Source organism: Arctopsyche grandis, chromosome 12, assembly GCF_051622035.1.
Source record: "Arctopsyche grandis isolate Sample6627 chromosome 12, ASM5162203v2, whole genome shotgun sequence".
Classification (NCBI taxonomy): domain Eukaryota; kingdom Metazoa; phylum Arthropoda; class Insecta; order Trichoptera; family Hydropsychidae; genus Arctopsyche; species Arctopsyche grandis.
In genome coordinates, this window is record NC_135366.1 from 11,700,796 (window position 1) to 11,718,818 (window position 18,023).

Below are 18,023 nucleotides of genomic sequence, written 5' to 3' on the forward strand. Positions count from 1 at the left end.
GTTTTAACCCCAGAGGATAAAATTAATCATAAATTTATCCTCTCGGACGTTTATTTATCCCTTTAATGACGGTAGTATAATACTGATGTCTTCTATTTTTTTGCAACGAACATTTACACTATGGAAAGATTTATTTGCCGAGACAAATTAATATTTTGCCGAGACAAATTAAAGTTAAAATGGTTGGATTTAATGTTGACAAATTTAAATCAAAATTTGTAATTAAAGATGCCTTTATTATGTGAATCTTTTTTATGTGAAATTTGAAAATCAAACTAATTGTAAAATTTCATATTTATTACAAAACTTTTGTGGAGGTATTTCTTTAAATGCATCTTAATAACTATGGATTAACATAACGAAGAGAGACAGGAAGATGAGTGAGAAGCATGTATGTATGTATAATAAGGATAACTAACAGGTCTCGTTGCTAGCAAATAGAAAAAAAAGCAGTACAAAATGACTGCTCGAATGGTACCCAACAGATTGTAAAATTATGCAATTAAGACCATAGCTAAGATATATACATATATGAAAAACGTCACCGAACCCGAAAATGTCGATATTAGATACGCGTTGTATACGATATTTTATCTCCAACGTAATGGCAGACGATACATTAACGTATATTGATGACCAAAATGAGCAATATGGCAAAGTATGAAAACGATCGGATAAGAGATAAGTGATATAAAAAATTACCACTTACACGAAAACAATGTGAAACGTAAACGAGGTATGTAAAAATATGTGGGATTAGCTGGATGGATGTTTCTCATAACAATGATAAATGTAAATGTATTGGAAGGATCTCAATGTGAATGACTGTAAATGACGATGGTTATAAAATTTTTGTCGAAAAGTTATAAAATTTTTGTCGATGAGTATATGCATATGTATGTATAAAAATATCTGTAGATACTCATCGAATGTATGTACAGATAACGTTAACGTTCTCGTATGAAAAAAACCTGTACAAACATACATACATTCGATGAGTGTGTACAGATATTTTCATACGAGAACGTTAACAACAATGCTACCTACCTCATAGGTACATACATATGTATGTATGTACATATAATATGAATAAGTGTTAAAAAGTCTCGTTTATAGCCGTTGCTTATTTATGACTGCAAAAACGGGTGACGATTGGTTATTATCTTTTTCGCAGTATTCGTGCAGCATCAGGCGTGCCTACAATAAAATTCCCGATTTTTATTAATATGTATGTACATATATATTGTTGCGGTCCCGACTTAAATTCCGGGAACATACAATGAACAATACGTACTATATGTACATATGTATATGTAGACAAGGTTGTGAAAGCGCCGCTTGGACATAAGCTTATTCGAATATAGTCATGTCGTCAATAAACCAACTGCCTTTTCAATCTTAGACATTTAATATGCCTGGAAAGACGGTGCGTGAGAGATAAACGAATTCGACATATACATTTTGTGTACAATGTCTATTGGAATGCATTTTTGTATTAGAACCAACGAAATTTTACGTATTGTATAATCTCGTCGCCTTTTTTTGTAGAGATCGGTTATGAATAATTACTTTTTTTATCGTTATCAGTCTGGTCTTCGGCGGTGGAGCGTGTTTTTGAAACAAAAAATGGGAGTTTCGGGGCTATTTTCCAGGAAACAGGGCAAACTGTAAAGCTAGAGAGGGAAAAAAGGTTCACCATAAAAACGAACTAAGGTGTGCAGGGTTGCGCCGAAGCTTAGTTCTCACTATTCCTGAAGGATAAGTTTTTCATAGAAATAGTTTCTTCACGTTCATGTTAAGCCTCCCTCACCGAAGTGGGGTATGCAAGTGCCCCAATTTTTACGTTTTTCATAATAAATACATATGTGGTTTCAAAGCTATACACTCTATATTTCTTGTATTCCTAGAATGAACTATAAGAAATCTATTTTAATAGATTTTATATGATTTAGAAAAGTAAAAAAAATACATTTCTACGTTTCAAAGTATGATTTAAAGGCGGTAGTGATAAGTTATGTTTTTGACTGTTCGCTTGCATATTCTTGTTGATCGCTATATTTTCGTAAGCTATTGTTTTCGTCGCTTTTGGCGCTTGGCTATTGAGTCATGCAGTCGCCTGTTGGCCTTACCTACATATGTGCGTTTGTATGTCGATACTTGTCGTTATTTTTTAATACAAAAATAGTCGAAAACATGCTATGGGACTAAAAAATTTTTATGTTGATTAATAAAATGATAAAAAAGATATATATTGAACCCATTTGTATTGAGAAAATCTGTATTTTAATTAAAAAATACCGGGGTCTTACTCGACCCCGGTTAGGGACACTAGTTCGATCTCGCCACTCCGTCCTTCAAAGGTTAAAATGTAAAATTTTAAAGAGACGGTAAATTCATACATGATGTACATACTTTATATATAATTTCGAAAGAGACTTTGTATGTAAATATGTATATACATATGTATGTATGTAAGTACCTTTGTTTGGGAACTTCGTAAACAATACAAAGTATCTATGACGACAATTCAAATAAATTTAATAAAAAAACAAATGAATATTTACTATTAGATTCGCCATGTTTACGCTGTTTATTTTACAAATACTGAGCGAAGCCGGGTAAAACAACTAGTGCTTTATAAGGATAAGTTTTTCATAGAAATATGTAGTATCTTCGCGTCCAATTTGTTGAAGTGTAAACTTTTAAAGAGAGGGTAAATTCATACTGAATGTACTTTACGACATCCGCGTAGCATATTAGAATACATTTGGTTTTTTTTTTTAATTTTAATAACCACAGCGTAGATCACTGATTAAACCATTGTTTACAAGTAGAGGAGGTCGTTGGTTCAAATCCCGGCTGAAATCAAGTAATTATTTGATTTATATTAATATGTATATATCCATATAGCCACATTGTAGCTCACTGATTAAGCCATTGTTTACCAGTAAAAAGGTCGAAGGTCCATATCCCGACTGAAATCGATTTATATACGCTCCTGGCGAGATTTGGATGGTTATTGAACGACCGCCTCCTGTTAGAATTTGCCATTTTGCCATGTGATTGTTGTGACGTATCCAATAAAATTGGCCCCCTCTCAGTTCCTTGCAAAGTTGTCACATCTGGAATTTGTTGATTGTAAAACATGCTTATGAATGAATGTACATTGTATAATGTGTTTAGCACTTATGTACAAAGTTTGGCCATAGATTTCGCTATTGTAATGTGTTTAATTGTGTACATAGGTGTCCCTTTGGAGAAACCTGGCATAGGTGCCAATATGGTAAAAATGTATAAATTGAAAATAATCATGGAAAATGATGATGTTATATTTAATTTGATTTTTTTAGTTTTCAAATTCTTGGTGAGTGTGACGAATGAACTTGGTGATTCAGAATGTTTATGTTTAATTTTTTAGAGTATCAGTTATTTTAATTTGCTTATGTTTTAAATTTTTTTTATCAAAATTTATATACATCTGTATTATTTTTTAATATGACAATATTAAAAATATTGTAAAAATGTAAAATAACGATTTTTTTTTATTTTATCTATTTAGTTTACACATAAAGGAAACGCAATACTTCCTCCTCTCCGCCAAGAATTAATTAAAAGCAAACCGCTGAAATGCGATCATCGCTTTGGACTTTGAAGTTAAAAAGTTCAAACGAGCAAAAAAGAGCAGAATAAAAATTCACCTACAAATTAAGATCAAATAGACCACCCCTCCCCTAAAACGAAAAGAAGAATTCTTTACTTTGTTCCCTGTGTGAATCTTTTACATGTCTTCAGTGCGTTGCGGAAGCGTTTCGTTGTCAACTTCAACATAATTTTAAAATACAAACAAATCGAATATCTAAATATGCCGGTTTGGGGTGACACGATCGCAGCGGGACATCCCGAGTTTCGCGATATTAAGATATTAAAAAAATAAGAGAGTGAAATAGGGTATGCAGAAAGGACGAACGAAAGGAAACAAGAAACCCCCGCGGAGTGCGGGCGAGGAAATGAGATTAAATCGGTAGTCCTGATGAAAAATATCCATGTGTAGGTATGTATGTGTATCACAACTCCTGCGACTGAATAAATATTCATTTCACCATTTTGACTCATATCCTCACTCTGTTTTTGTGAAAAAATCGTGCATACACGAACTATTGATTTTGTTGTTAAAGTGCCTATCTATCTAGCCATCTTCAAATATGTAGACTCCCCAGGTGTCAGACTTTTAGCTGTCAAAACTGTATTTAAAAGGGAAATCCTATAGAAACCACATTACAACGTTGTTATAATTTCCTTTTCCACTAATATTAAAAATATTGTAACCCAGGGTAAATATACATAGAGGATGGGACAAACGATTGAGAATATTTAAACGCATGCCTCATAGTTTGTGCATAAACAAACTAGTTCGTTTGTCAATTTGTTCTTTTATGTACACTTACGCTGGTTAGATTGGTTCGTTTATTAACAAAGTAGTGTGCTCACGAACGAACGAAATGTACACCTATATTATAGCCAGCAGTATAGCTAGGTGGTTGAGTTAATACTAACCATCGAGAGGTTGCCCTGGGTTGAGCACAATTAGTTCAAGCCCTGAGTTGACCTTAATTGTAAATAATTTATTTGTATAATTATTGTTTAATTCTTAAAAAAAGAGAAACCAACGAAACATCGAAAAACATATCACATAATTAGTGAGTTTTCCATTGAACCCGATATAGCTTGGTAGTTGCGTTAACCAACGAGAGGTTCCCAGGTTCAAGCCCTGGGTTGAAATCGATCGAAAAGCATTTATTCGGAGTATTTCTACAGTGCTGCTGGTCAGACTTGAATATTTTTTACTTCAAGTTGATCGTTTCCTGTCAGAGTTTTACAATTTATCTGATTTCATCGTTGAAACGATTCCTCATCAAATTCGCGAAACCACCCTACCTACTATTTGTCACCACAATTTTAATATGATTTCTAATTTACAATCTATAAATTTATACATATTTATATGTACAAGTTTAATGCCATAGGTATCGCTCAAGGGCAACCCGTAATAGCACCACGGAAAAATATATATATTTTTTTATATAATAAATTATTATGTAATTAAAAGAGTTTCAAATTGTTTGTGTCGAATGTGCGATTTAAAGCGTAAGCCTAGTGTTTCCATCAAAGCGAAGTTTATTCCCTTATTTCGTCCTTTTTTTTACCATAGTCCCGTATTTATAAGGAAGGGCTCAGACGCCTACGCGTTCGGCGGGAATCTCTCTTCTTTCTTTGTGCATCTTTTATAAGACAAAGGACCCAAATGAAAAAAAATTGTTTGTAATAGGGATTAAACCTTCGCGAGGGGCGCGTTCGACGAGAAAAGTCGTCACGCAAAAAAAAATACCATGTACACGTTTAAGCGTCAATTTTCCCTCCCCCTTCGGGATAATTTTCTTATTTCATTATTCAATTTCAAGTGACGTCCCGTGAATTACGACCGCCATCTCTCCGGTTGACATGTTAATAAACGCTTCGGTGAATTTTTACGTTCGTCGCGTGTTCTCTTGAAATGTCGTCGACGACAGTTCCGGTAGGAAAATTGCAATCGCACCGGAAATAGGGAGGGTGGGCATTAGACAAGTGCACAGCATATTGGCGAAACCGTCACGACTGGACAAACAACCCCTCCCTAGATCGTGTCGAATGAGACACTGTTGTTAAACATGCAACATCTGTCCATTCACACGTACACAATGCAATTACATACTTCAAACGCCGGCTATTGTGATCGGAAGAGAACATTTGATTATATTAAAATGCAGCTAGAATTTTACTGTTCTTCTGTGTTTAAAGAATACACGTGTATACGTATCGACTGTAACGTTATAGGAACATTCAATGTTCTGATTCATATTGCGCTTTCACCATTTTCATACATAAGATTGAAAAATTACACCGATTTGACACTAAGCAGTCGATATATATCTTCGTCTCCATCACCCTGAGTAAGTCTTGGCTTGATTCAGGCCTGCTTTTGAAGAAACCTGCTAGTAAAACCAAATCAGCAAACTTGTTCCTCATCGACAAGCAACTTGTCTGTTTACAGATAAGATTATTGATTACAACTCAATACCATCAGTCAGTCAGGTGATCTGGTTTGAAATAGTGGCTGTCTTTCAAGTACTCAAAATATTATTACGTAAATAATGAACCAAACATTATGCCTGTAAGTATTTAGCCATAAATGACTTGTGTTATATTTATAAGTCACCGAGTATTCCCCATTTGTCAAAAACTACTTGAAAACAAAAAGTAGTTTACTTCTGTTCATTTTTATCTACAAATTTTGTTCATGTTATCTACCTATACATTAATTGTGTGTTATGTGTTTCTGTCTCGATGTGAGGTCTCTAGGCCGTAGTGTCTCTAGTTAAGACAAATGTCGTAACCAAAGACCCCAAAGTCAAAAATACACTGAGAAACACGCGGGACGTGTTTTTTTTTAGATACTTTTGCACATGAAAAAAAAATAGAAGTACGCCATTCCTGAGGAACACTGTCCCAAAAATCGCCCCCTGTAGTGTTTCAGTGATATTTTATCATTGTACTGACATAGCCTTAACAATGATCGATAACGATGATTCCATATTTGATTAAATGTAGGAGAAAGCCGTTGAAATAATAAGGTCTTTCTTTGGCTGAATCCACGAAGACGTGCCCTGCCGTTCCCTTCAGTGTGTTTTTGCCTTAATGCTCACCTTTTAAAAGTAAGCTGCTAAGTTTTGGATTTCGAAAATAAAAATAATGAAAATACACATTTAAGTACGGTTGACTTTCATTTAAAAAAAATCTATTCACAAATGAATATGAAAGCTCGCTTTTACGAATCCTGTCAAATCCGTTCACCCTCGTTGAAAGGGGTCGGCCGTGACCCCAGTGTGACGATTCGTCCTTTTTTTGTCTCGTTGCGGAAATGGCAATGCACCGACCGAATAATTTTTCATTCTGGCAACCCTTTTAAACCGGATGGCACGCCAATGGATATTAGCGGTTTCAATTTCGCAAAATGAATCGGGCGTTTTTTCCCCAACGCGAGTTTGCACCGGTTGCAAAGGAAAAGCGCCCCACTTTTCCCTAAAAATTGAAAAGGCTCACAGTAATTATTCGAAGGGAGGGGAAGGGGGCATTCATTCAATATGAAAACTGGCAATACTTTTAATGGAAAACGAAATCGTTTACAGAAAAATTTAAATAGAGAGTTTAAAATTGGCCATTCCTGCCACAATAGTGTTATAGTATACTTGTACATATGTACATGTACATATATGTATAATACTACCATGTTGGTTTTGGCGAGAGTTTTGCCTCAAATTTCCAATTTTCTCGTCATAGCCGTCGACGGGTGTAATGGATCGGAACGAAAGGGAAAAATTCGATGTCTCCAATAACCCCTTTTGGCACATTCGGGCGAAAGCAATTAAACGTACACTTGACACCTTCGTCACCCCTGCCAGTTTTGGTTGACGCGCTTCTCATTCTCGGACCGGTTAACACGACATTCGAACACAAATAGCTATCACTACTCCACATCGTTTCGTATTTAATTGCTAAATACAAACCATCGCGATAATGAATAGGTCTTAAAATCCGTTGCGTGTACATATGTTTATTCATGTAATTCTTTTAGCTATTACTCCGACCATTAAACCAGAACAGATGATTGGAAAAAGTTTATTTTATTTTAATAGCCCAGCCCTGTTTTGTTTAATCACACACGTGTGCAATTTTAAAATCTTTTAGGTACTGTACGAAGATTTTTTTTTTGTACTAATTAGTATTCTTTTTTTTTTGTAGTATAAGAATTCTATATACAAGATTTTTCTCTAACTGCTCAAATTTAACATCGATTTGATTTTTTACCTCTGAAATAGGAATCAGATTAAATTATTATTTTTTTAGAAGAATTATTAACTAGAGAACGGTTCATAAACAATTTTTCTTAATTTTATATTTTTATTTATCCAAAAAAATATTGTTTTCGTGCAATCTGTGTATTTTTCTGTTTCTTTTCAATAATTTTATATTTTTATATGAACTTTAACTAAAAATGTTACATTAGTAAAGCACTTAATATATGTGCCTACTCTATTCCATTTCAATTCCAGAATAGCACCCCACATATTTTTTATAATTTATTTCATTTTTACCATGACAGGTTGCCCCAAAGCGACACCTGTGGTCAAACTTGTACATTAATACTGAACACATTCTACAATGTAGATATATTTAACGCTACCCCTGCGAAACATCAATTCTCGTTAAATGAACTCTCTGTTTCTATACTTGTCTCGTCGGCTTGGTACTAAGATCATCATAGTAATCAATTAATCTAATAATAGTAATCATTTTAAATTTAAAAGGTTTCGGTTTCATTACATACATATACAACAAATTCGCATTTGCAATGAATTTGCGAAAAATGGGAGTGGGAGAGAGATTTTACTGAATCCTTCACTAGTTAATCGTCAATAATTAAGTTAGGTAAAATGGAAAACTATAACAGTAAACGGTCGATCTGGATTTAATAACCATCTAGATCTTGTCAGTAGATTATATGTATGTATGTATGTGTAAATTGATTTCAGCCGCGATATGAACCTTCGACTTCTCTACTGGTAAACAATGGCTTACAGTGAGCTACACTTTGGCTTCATATATATTAACCAGCAACATAGCTAGATGGTTGGCGTGTAATGCTTTCAACTGAGTGGTCATGGGTTTATTCCCTGGCCCAGCGTTGCTGACCAGACCTTGCAGATCGATCGTTTCTTATCAAAATTTACCAATTTATCTGGTTTAATTTTAATGTTTCCACCAAAATGGGCAAAAACCTTTCCTTTCTTTCTCAAATTCGAACTCATAGAACTCATACCCATTCTGTAAAATTTATTTCTCGAATATTAGTACTACCGAATTTGTCCATAGATGTCTCTATCACTCATAAAGCAAAAATTCACAGATACATACATGCATTGTATGCATCATTTACATAAATATTTGAAGGTATTATTATTGCATTTCTAGAAAATAGTAAATATAGGTACATATATATAATTTGTTCTAGTTGTATAACTCATACGTGCATACATAGATAGTATAATAAATTGATCAAATTGTTCGACTCAAATTAGAACTCCTAGTTTTATTTTTTACTTAAAAACATTTACATGTATTTACATAAAATGAAAACAGATATCCTTGAGTATATAACCCGATTGTTATTTTTGATTAGCTCAATATAAAAAAATTGCGAGAAACATGTGATATTTCGCGTCGTTCGCAACAACCGCGTGTACCACCGTGGCTCTATAACATGAACGAGTTTCCGTAGAAATATTATTTATCAACTTCACAGCAAGTTGAATTAAGTATTAGGTAATTGATCACTTGACACACCCTTTCGTTTTATTCGCAGTCAGGGTGCACTGCAGGGATATCAATCCCATGTGCTATCGTCGGCTAAAGTCCCTTTTTGATGGATCGTTCCTGCATTCAAATTCGCCACTCTATGTACCTACTAGTAGCTATCTTCGAGCCAATCTTCCATCGCTTGCACATCCACCGTTTGACAACCCTGTTCATACATTATTTATCAACTGTCGACATCGTCGTAATACAATTTAACTTTTTTCCGATCATATTGCCTTCAAATCTATAAATAAAGTAGCGTAAAGGTAAATATAATGTGTTGATAAATGAAATCAGCACGATATACTAGATATATTTATATATTTAGCCAGTAGCATAGCTCGGTTGTTAAGCTTCTGCTTAGCGTCGTGAGGTGCCGGGTTCGATCCCAGACCGGGCCTCGAGTGAAAATGAATTTTTCAGAGTATGTTGCTGGTTAGACCTGGATTTGTGACTCCAGGTTGATCGTTTCCTATCAGAGTTGGCCAATTTTCTCTGATTTCATTGTTGAAACGGTTCCCGGTAAAAATTGTCCAAAATCCTTCCTATATGTATATACAATATTTCACCAATAATTTGTGTTTGATTAATGTGCAATAAATAAGTTTGTGTACGATTTGATAGATATCTCATTGATTTGCGAGTTTTTCAGTGTCTCGTAATTCAGTTACTTATATAATGAATAAAAAATGCTGCAATATTTGTAATTGGCCAGGAAGGCGCATTGGGGTTGCCTGTAATGCCTTCCTGGTATGTGTCAAAAATAAATAAATAAATATATTCATCCACATAAATCGAAATCAAACTCATTCAATTCGTATGTATATATAATTTCATTCAGATATATAATATAAATCAGAGTGAATTGCTTGCTGTATTGAATTTGATTTAATTTTCGCTCTAGTTAACTTCAATCCTTCACCGCTTTAGTTGCAGTGTTTAATTAGCGTAATATTTAGGGGTAACTGCTTCTCTAATACCCTTAAGCAAAATAAGGACTTATGTGTGTACATATACACCACTGAGTCGAAAACTAATTTAATATTTAACATTATCGATAATTTTGTATTTTAATTATTATTACATTGATAACATTATTAATATGTGATCCTTGCTATTCATTTATTTATTTATATATTATGTAATGTTGCGTTATATTGCAAGTCCTTTTTCTTTTTACAGGAATGTAATCTCCTCTTCTATCGGCGAACAATAAATCTTCACTGCAAAGTCTTCGATAAAATTGAACGTTTTCGACAGGATTTGCTCGACGCTTTTGTCCTGGCAAATCCTTTGCGGTTATCCCGAGACATTGGCGGTCAAAGAGTTACACCCCAAAGGACAACTTGGGGGTTTGCGAATTCCCGCAGGAGAATCCTTGCTTCGTACAAACTTCCAAAGTTTACGAATCGCGAACGTCAAATGGTACGCATTTCCTTGTATTATATAATAATATTATATTAAATTTATGCAACAAAATTAATTTCATATTTCATATTCTCTTTTCTATATATAAATATTTAAAACTTATGTTTATGAAATTTTAATATAATATATTTATTTATTTAAGAATACCTGAGAAAGGCGGCAAAGCCGATGGACCCGTATGTGAAAATCCAAGAGTACATATCGTTTGTTCATAAACGTACTAGGTTGGTTCATATATCATATATGTAGGTTCTTCATAAGCCAGCAGTATAGCTCAGTGATTGCGTTTATGTTTAGCACCAAGAGATTATTGGGTTCGAGCTAAGCTTTAATATACTGCTAGTTAGACTTGGATGTTTGTGAGTCCAAGTCGATCGTTTCGTATCAGAGTTTGCCAATTTTATCTGATCATTGCGCCTACTTTCACAAATCTTCTGTATTGTTTGTAAAATTTGTTAAAATTTATGTACAAGTCTAAAAATCTATAAATGTCTCAATGGATTAATTAATTAATTAATTACTTAATTGTTAATTTTGTGTTCTTCAGCTTTTCGAAATACAGTGATTTATGTAATAAAAATGCTGCATTGTTTGTAATTAATTTTCCAGGAAGGCGCATTGGGGTCTTCCTGTCAAGCCTTCCTAGTGTATATCTATGTAAAAATAAGATAAAATATACCTACGAACCAGTCTGTTCAGTTTTAGTGTACACAAAAGACAAACGCACTAGTTTTTTCATACACAATCTATTAGGAATAAGTTTTTTCAATCCTTATCCCATCATCCATGTACCGCTTGTAACATCTAGAGTTGCAATATTTTTTAAATAAGCTTTAACGGGAATTATAGCAACGTTGTAATATGATTTCTATAAGATTTCTATTTTAAATACTTGGCGTTTTGACATCTCAAAGGTTTTGATAGTCCAAAAGTTTTGACAACTAAAAGTCTATCTGATGGTAACTTTTAACTGTTAGCACTTAAACTAAAACCAAAAGTTCGTGTATGAACAAACTAATATGTTCATGAACTATCCGAAGTGAACACTTGGACTATAACATAGGTATACGCGGCAAAGAAAGATCTTCTTTTCTATATGAAACAAGAGAAAGAGATAGCTTGTCGTGTATCAGAATCAAAATCAAATTAACATGTCAAAATGAAGGAAAATATTAATTGATTACAATATTTCATTTGTGGGGCTATATTAACGCACTTCAAATTCAAGACGATGAGTATGTACAAAGATGGCGATGCCTCTGGGCATTTGTCGTTTCCCTTTGTGTCGACAACTTCCCTTAAGTCCTGTGTCGTATGTCCGGGACAAAGGAACTGCGTTTGGCATACAGGTGAACTCTCCTATCCCTTTTGGTTCGTGTGACTCATCCAGAAATTAGCAGGTTCTGTTTCGCCTCGCCGCACTCCTCTAGCGATTTAATCTTTTCTACGAGGTGGCTCATCTCTAAAGTCCCCTCCTGCAATGGGCGCAGTTTTTAATAAGTCCCATTTAGGTCTTGTAATGGGACTAATTTGGTGGGAGAGAACGCCGCTAAGACGCAACACTCCTAGTAATGCGAACGATCCATCATCGTGACCAGAGAGGACAAATGTTCTTGACAGGCCTCCAAAATATGCCGTATTTTTAATAAAAAATGTATATAAAATACACTGTGTGAATTTTTGATATTAGTATTGCAGGCAGCTTCACGGCAAATCATATGAAATCTGGCGTTGTATCGAACTGACATATTATGTATGATGGGTTCAATGACATTCGCTGCTACATATTTTGTTCTGCGCGCTTAGCATATTGACGATGATTAAATTTCGTACCATTTGGCAGTTGTTGAATATAAACGGGCTCGTAATTGATAAATTGACATTAATTAGTCGGCAGCCATATTTCACAGTGGGCCGCAAATCTCGCCATTTTCCCCCCGCTGATTATCCATTCACCAGATGTACCGGAAAAAAACACTAATAGCCGTCCTAATGAAATGTTTTTAATTACTTTATTATTTATGTCTTGATATTAAACAACAAGGGGGTGACTTTCTAAGCAGTATACTACGTTCAAATTAAATTCTAATATTTTAATATACAAACTTCAAATTTATTTAACCATTCCTCGTTCAAATCTACGAAAATTTCCATATGAAAATTTTTCATTGAATTCATCGAAGACTATCTTTATTGTTTTAAACTATCTTAAATAGCATTGTATTTTTTCGTTTTCTTGAATTTATAATATTTCAGCCATCTTAGGCGAGGTTTTGCTAATTTCAGTAGCACTTATCTTATTGTAGGGGGTGTGTTTGGGGGCAGATGGGCCGATTCGAGTCGCGTCTTGTGTTTTTTAACAAGCCCACAACGCCCGCCATTAGTCACAAGTTTTTTCGCCTTAAACGCTTCCGCTCCGGCTTAAAGTGTTTCTCTTTAGATTTATTGCTTAATTACCCTCACTGTCCCCACCAGAGAGGGCTGCAAAAGCGAGGACTGTGGGGTGGAAAAAGGGGGAGGAGGACGCACACTGGGACTTTGCCCTCTCAAAGCAATAAAGACTCATTTCAATTTTAACAACAAATATACCCAACAGATATATCACATTTCGAAGTAAATACAGTTTTACTATTGTTTGATTTTTATAAAAAATATTATTTTATGTACAACCTAGCTGATATTCATTGGGGTTTTTGTATATGTGTATATTTTGTATAAATTATTTACCCAATATACACCTTATTTTTAGAATTTTAATATTTCCCTTTTAAAATACACATATTTTCAAAGCATTGTAAATTGAATGAAACACAAGAAAATTGTAATAAAAATAATAATTTATTTTGTACCCCTAACGGAAAATAATTAAAGCTTTTTGTATGAAAATTAGTGTACAGTTATTTCAATAGATGTCATGTAAAAAGCGATTTTTAAATAATTATTACACGTCAACGTTATTAATAATGAAATTGTATAAATACATACTAATAATAATATACAGACACAAAATTTGATTAGAGTTTTGCTTGAATTAAAAGAATATAGAAGAGGCTTGTAAAAAAAAGATATTTCATCTGAAAAGTTACAGTACGTTGATGACTGACCAGACCAGAAAAACTGTCATTTCAAAACTATTAACTTTTAATTCTAGGGCTCATAAATTGTTATTACAAAAATAGAAAAAAAAACCCATAAGTAATTTTTTTTAAATATAATTATTTTATTTCAAAAAAAAGTGGGGCCAACGGCACGCGGTGTTCCCAAGCGGTCACCCATCCAAGTACTGACCGCGCCCAATGTTGCTTAACTTCGGTGATCGGACGAGAACCGGTGTATTCAACGTGGTATGGTCGTTGGCGAAGTGGCTGCTTGTTATATAGTTTATGAATAGAATTACATAAATATTACTTTATTTATTTATATATATATATACATTTATTTATTTTATTAATAACTAGTAATTTTACCCGGCTTTGCTTGGTATCTGTAATATAGACCGCTTAAATCTAATAGCAATTATTTTATTTAAATTTATTTGAATATATTCATTTGTTTCTTTATTAAAATTAACGTCACGGATTGTACCACCCAAACCTTACATAGTTACATATGTACATTAAACCTTACAAAGTCTCTTTCGAAATTATGCATATATTATATTGCTGTCGGTTCCCTCATCACTGAGGATCGTGACTATGATGTGCGGTCAACCAGCTGCCTCCATTCAGTTCTAAGTTCGGCCAGGCGAAGACTTGCTACCGTGGAAGCGCCCGTCGCTGCAGATACTTGGTCAGTCCAGCGTGCGGGGGATCTACCTCTGGCTCTTCTGCCTTCGACGCTACCAACCACAACCAACCGCTCCAGGCTCTCCTCACCTCTTCGTGCAATGTGGCCGAAGAACTGCAATATACGTTTCAGGCATATTGTTGACAGTCTATCCTTGATTTTCAATTCTTCAAGAATAGACACATTCGTGCGTTTGTCGGTCCAAGGCACGCGCAGTAGCCGTCTCCAGGACCACATCTCGAAGGCATCGATTCTCCGTCTATCCGCCGCCTTCATGGTCCACGTCTCGACACCATAAAGGCAGACAGAAAAAACGAGACTCTTCACGAGACGGATTTTGACAGCAGTTGTAATGGCTCTATTCTTCCAAATCTTCGTTAGTTGTGACATTGCCGATTTTGCTAATGTAATCCGGCGCCGTATTTCCAATTCGCTGCCGCCGTTGTTAGATATGAGTGACCCCAGATAGACAAAATTATCGACCACATCTAAACCGTTTAAAGCTGAGTTGTTGTTTTGCAGCTGTTGGTGACGGTCAATTATCATAATTTTTGTTTTGGGGCGGTTTATCTGGAGGCCAAGCACATTACTCTCTGTCTCAACACGACGGATCAGTTCGGCCATTTCTTCATGATTATTAGCTATGAGCGTTGTGTCATCCGCATACCGAAGATTGGATAGTTTTTTTCCACCAATGGACACTCCACCCTTCCAACCATCCAGTGCTCTACGCATTATATACTCTCCATATATATTAAATAGGTCTGGAGATAATATACACCCTTGCCTTACTCCACGTTGTACTCGAAAATTTGTCGAGTTTAGCGAATTGATTCGAACTACTGCATTGTTATCATTATACAAGTTATATATTATTTTTACAAGATGCATGGGGACTCCCATGTCCAGTAGAACTTTCCACAGATAGTCCCAGTTCACAAAGTCAAAAGCTTTTTTATAATCTATAAAACAAAGAACGGCTGGAGTTTGAAACTCCCGACATTTTTCAATGAGTTGACGTATATTCAGTATTTGTTCCCTCGTCCCTTTGCCTTTTACAAACCCTGCTTGTTCGTTCGGTATTTGCCATCCAAGGTAACTGCTCAAACGATCTTTAATTATATACAGCAATACTTTACTAGAGTGCGATATTAAGGCTAAGGTCCTGTAATTCTCGCATTTTTTTGTAGATCCTTTCTTGTGTAAGGGAATGAATATTGAATTGACCCAATCTTTCGGCCATACTCCGTTTACCCAGATCTTGTTGCACATATTACATAGCGCCTTTATCGCAGTTTCACCAAGCTCTTTCAGAAGTTCAGCTTGTATACCATCGCTGCCAGGAGACTTTTTACATTTCAGTTTCTTTATGGCATTTACAACTTCAGATGTCAAGATGTCAGGCTCCCTGACATCATCAATTAGGGAAACAATTGAGGTCGACGAACTACCACTGTACAATTCCGAACAGTATTCTTTCCATCGGTTGAGTATCACATCAATATCTGTAAGCGTGTTTCCAAATTGATCATCTATTGTCCAAGTTTTGGGTGAAAATTTTTGAGTGACGATTTTTACTTTGTGAAAAATATCCCTTGCCTGATTCTTTAATGCGTGTTTTTCTATCTCCTCACATATGTCATTTATATATTTGGCTTTATCCCGCCTACAACTCCTTTGAATATCTTTATGTAATATTGCATACCTTTCAAGATATTCTGTCGATGTTATGCCAGTTTGTTTAAGTCTTTTACGTTATTTTATCTTAACCCAAGTTGAATCAGAGATAAAAGACTTACGATGTTCATTTTGCGGTGTTTGATGTTTTCTGGCATACCGAATAATGAGATCTTTAAAAATTTTCCAAGACTCTTCTACATCTACATTAGGATTTATTTGGAATTCTGCATATTTTTCTCTGATTACATTGCCAAAATTAATTACATCATCATTGGTGAGTTTAATTGCTTTATTTTGATGTCTTTTAATCATTTTCAATTTCAGTCGAAATTTAGCAACAAGTAAGTTATGGTCCGATCCGCAATCTGCACCTGGATATGTTTTGACGTTATGTATCGATGATTTCCATCTAGAATTTATTAATACATAATCGATTTGGTTGTGGTGACGATCCCCAGGAGATATCCAAGTGTATAATCGCCTAGGATGATGTTGAAACCATGTATTCATAATGGACATTTTATTTTCAATGCAGAAACTTATAAGTTTCTCTCCTCTCTCATTTTGAATACCCAATCCATATTTACCTACTATGTTATCAATGTTGCTATTATTACCGACTTTGGCATTAAAATCACCAAGAATGATGGTCATTTCTTTGTTTGAGATATTTGACAATGTATCGAGTAGTGAAGCATAGAACGCATTTATTTTAATATCTTCGGCATCTGCAGTAGGAGCATATATTTGAAGGATGTTGAGTTTATACGGATGCGTGTTGAGTTTTAAGTGTATAAGTCTGTCGCTTATGGGGTTGTAGCCAATTAGTGCACTGGTTAATTTAGATGCTAAGATCACCGCGACACCGCTATGTGACGAATCTTGGTTACCAGAAAAATATATCGTATTTCCATTTGAAGTTTTATAATGGCCGTTGTTCTTCCAGTGCGTTTCCGAGATTCCGAGTATATCTAGCCCATGACTGTACATCTCTTTCTCAACAACCAGTGTTTTCCCAGGATTCAGGAGTCCTCTAACGTTCCAAGTACCTATTTTGGATTTGTTCCGTAAAGTTTCTCCAGTAGCATATTTTCCACATGATGCCTGGTGAGTCACATGCATGTGGCCAGTAGCCAATTTCACACCGTGAGACCTGGAACCTCGAAGGCGCCGGGTGTCAGCCGGAGAGTCAGACTTCTTCACACTTTTATTTTTGTACATCATAGTTATCTTGGGAGAATACTGCAGTGGATTCCCACTTCCTTCTACAGCGCAGTAAATGTTTTGACATCTTATACTGGCAGAGCTGCTGCCCACTACCAGGGATTTATTATAGAGTTTCCTTCTCTGTCAAAGATGATACGGTACCTTTGAAAACCGGGTTGTGCTTTTGTTAAGCGGCGGCACTTACTCGCCGCTGACCTGAGACCGTCATAGTGTTGTGTGACATTTTATAGAGTGAAACTTACCACGGATTCACTCATCACCACTCTTATCTCAGCGCTCCTTGTCCAGGACCACCATGTCGCCATGGCAGTTGACTACAAGAGTCGTTCCCCTATCTGCAACTTGGGGACCTGAGCGGTTGCATGGAGCTCTGCTCTGAGCTTAATAATTACTCTGTGCGGACGGACGTGTGTTTCCATTTATGATATATTTACATATATTGACAGTTTATT

General features: G+C 35.2%; 1 non-coding gene across 1 annotated transcript; it reads right to left on the reverse strand.

Annotated features, from left to right (window-relative positions):
- Positions 1–14,117: 14,117 nt before the first annotated feature.
- Positions 14,118–14,236, reverse strand: LOC143920619 (5S ribosomal RNA). Its single transcript, XR_013261361.1, has one exon. It is a non-coding gene; the product is annotated as a 5S ribosomal RNA (ribosomal RNA).
- Positions 14,237–18,023: the final 3,787 nt, after the last annotated feature.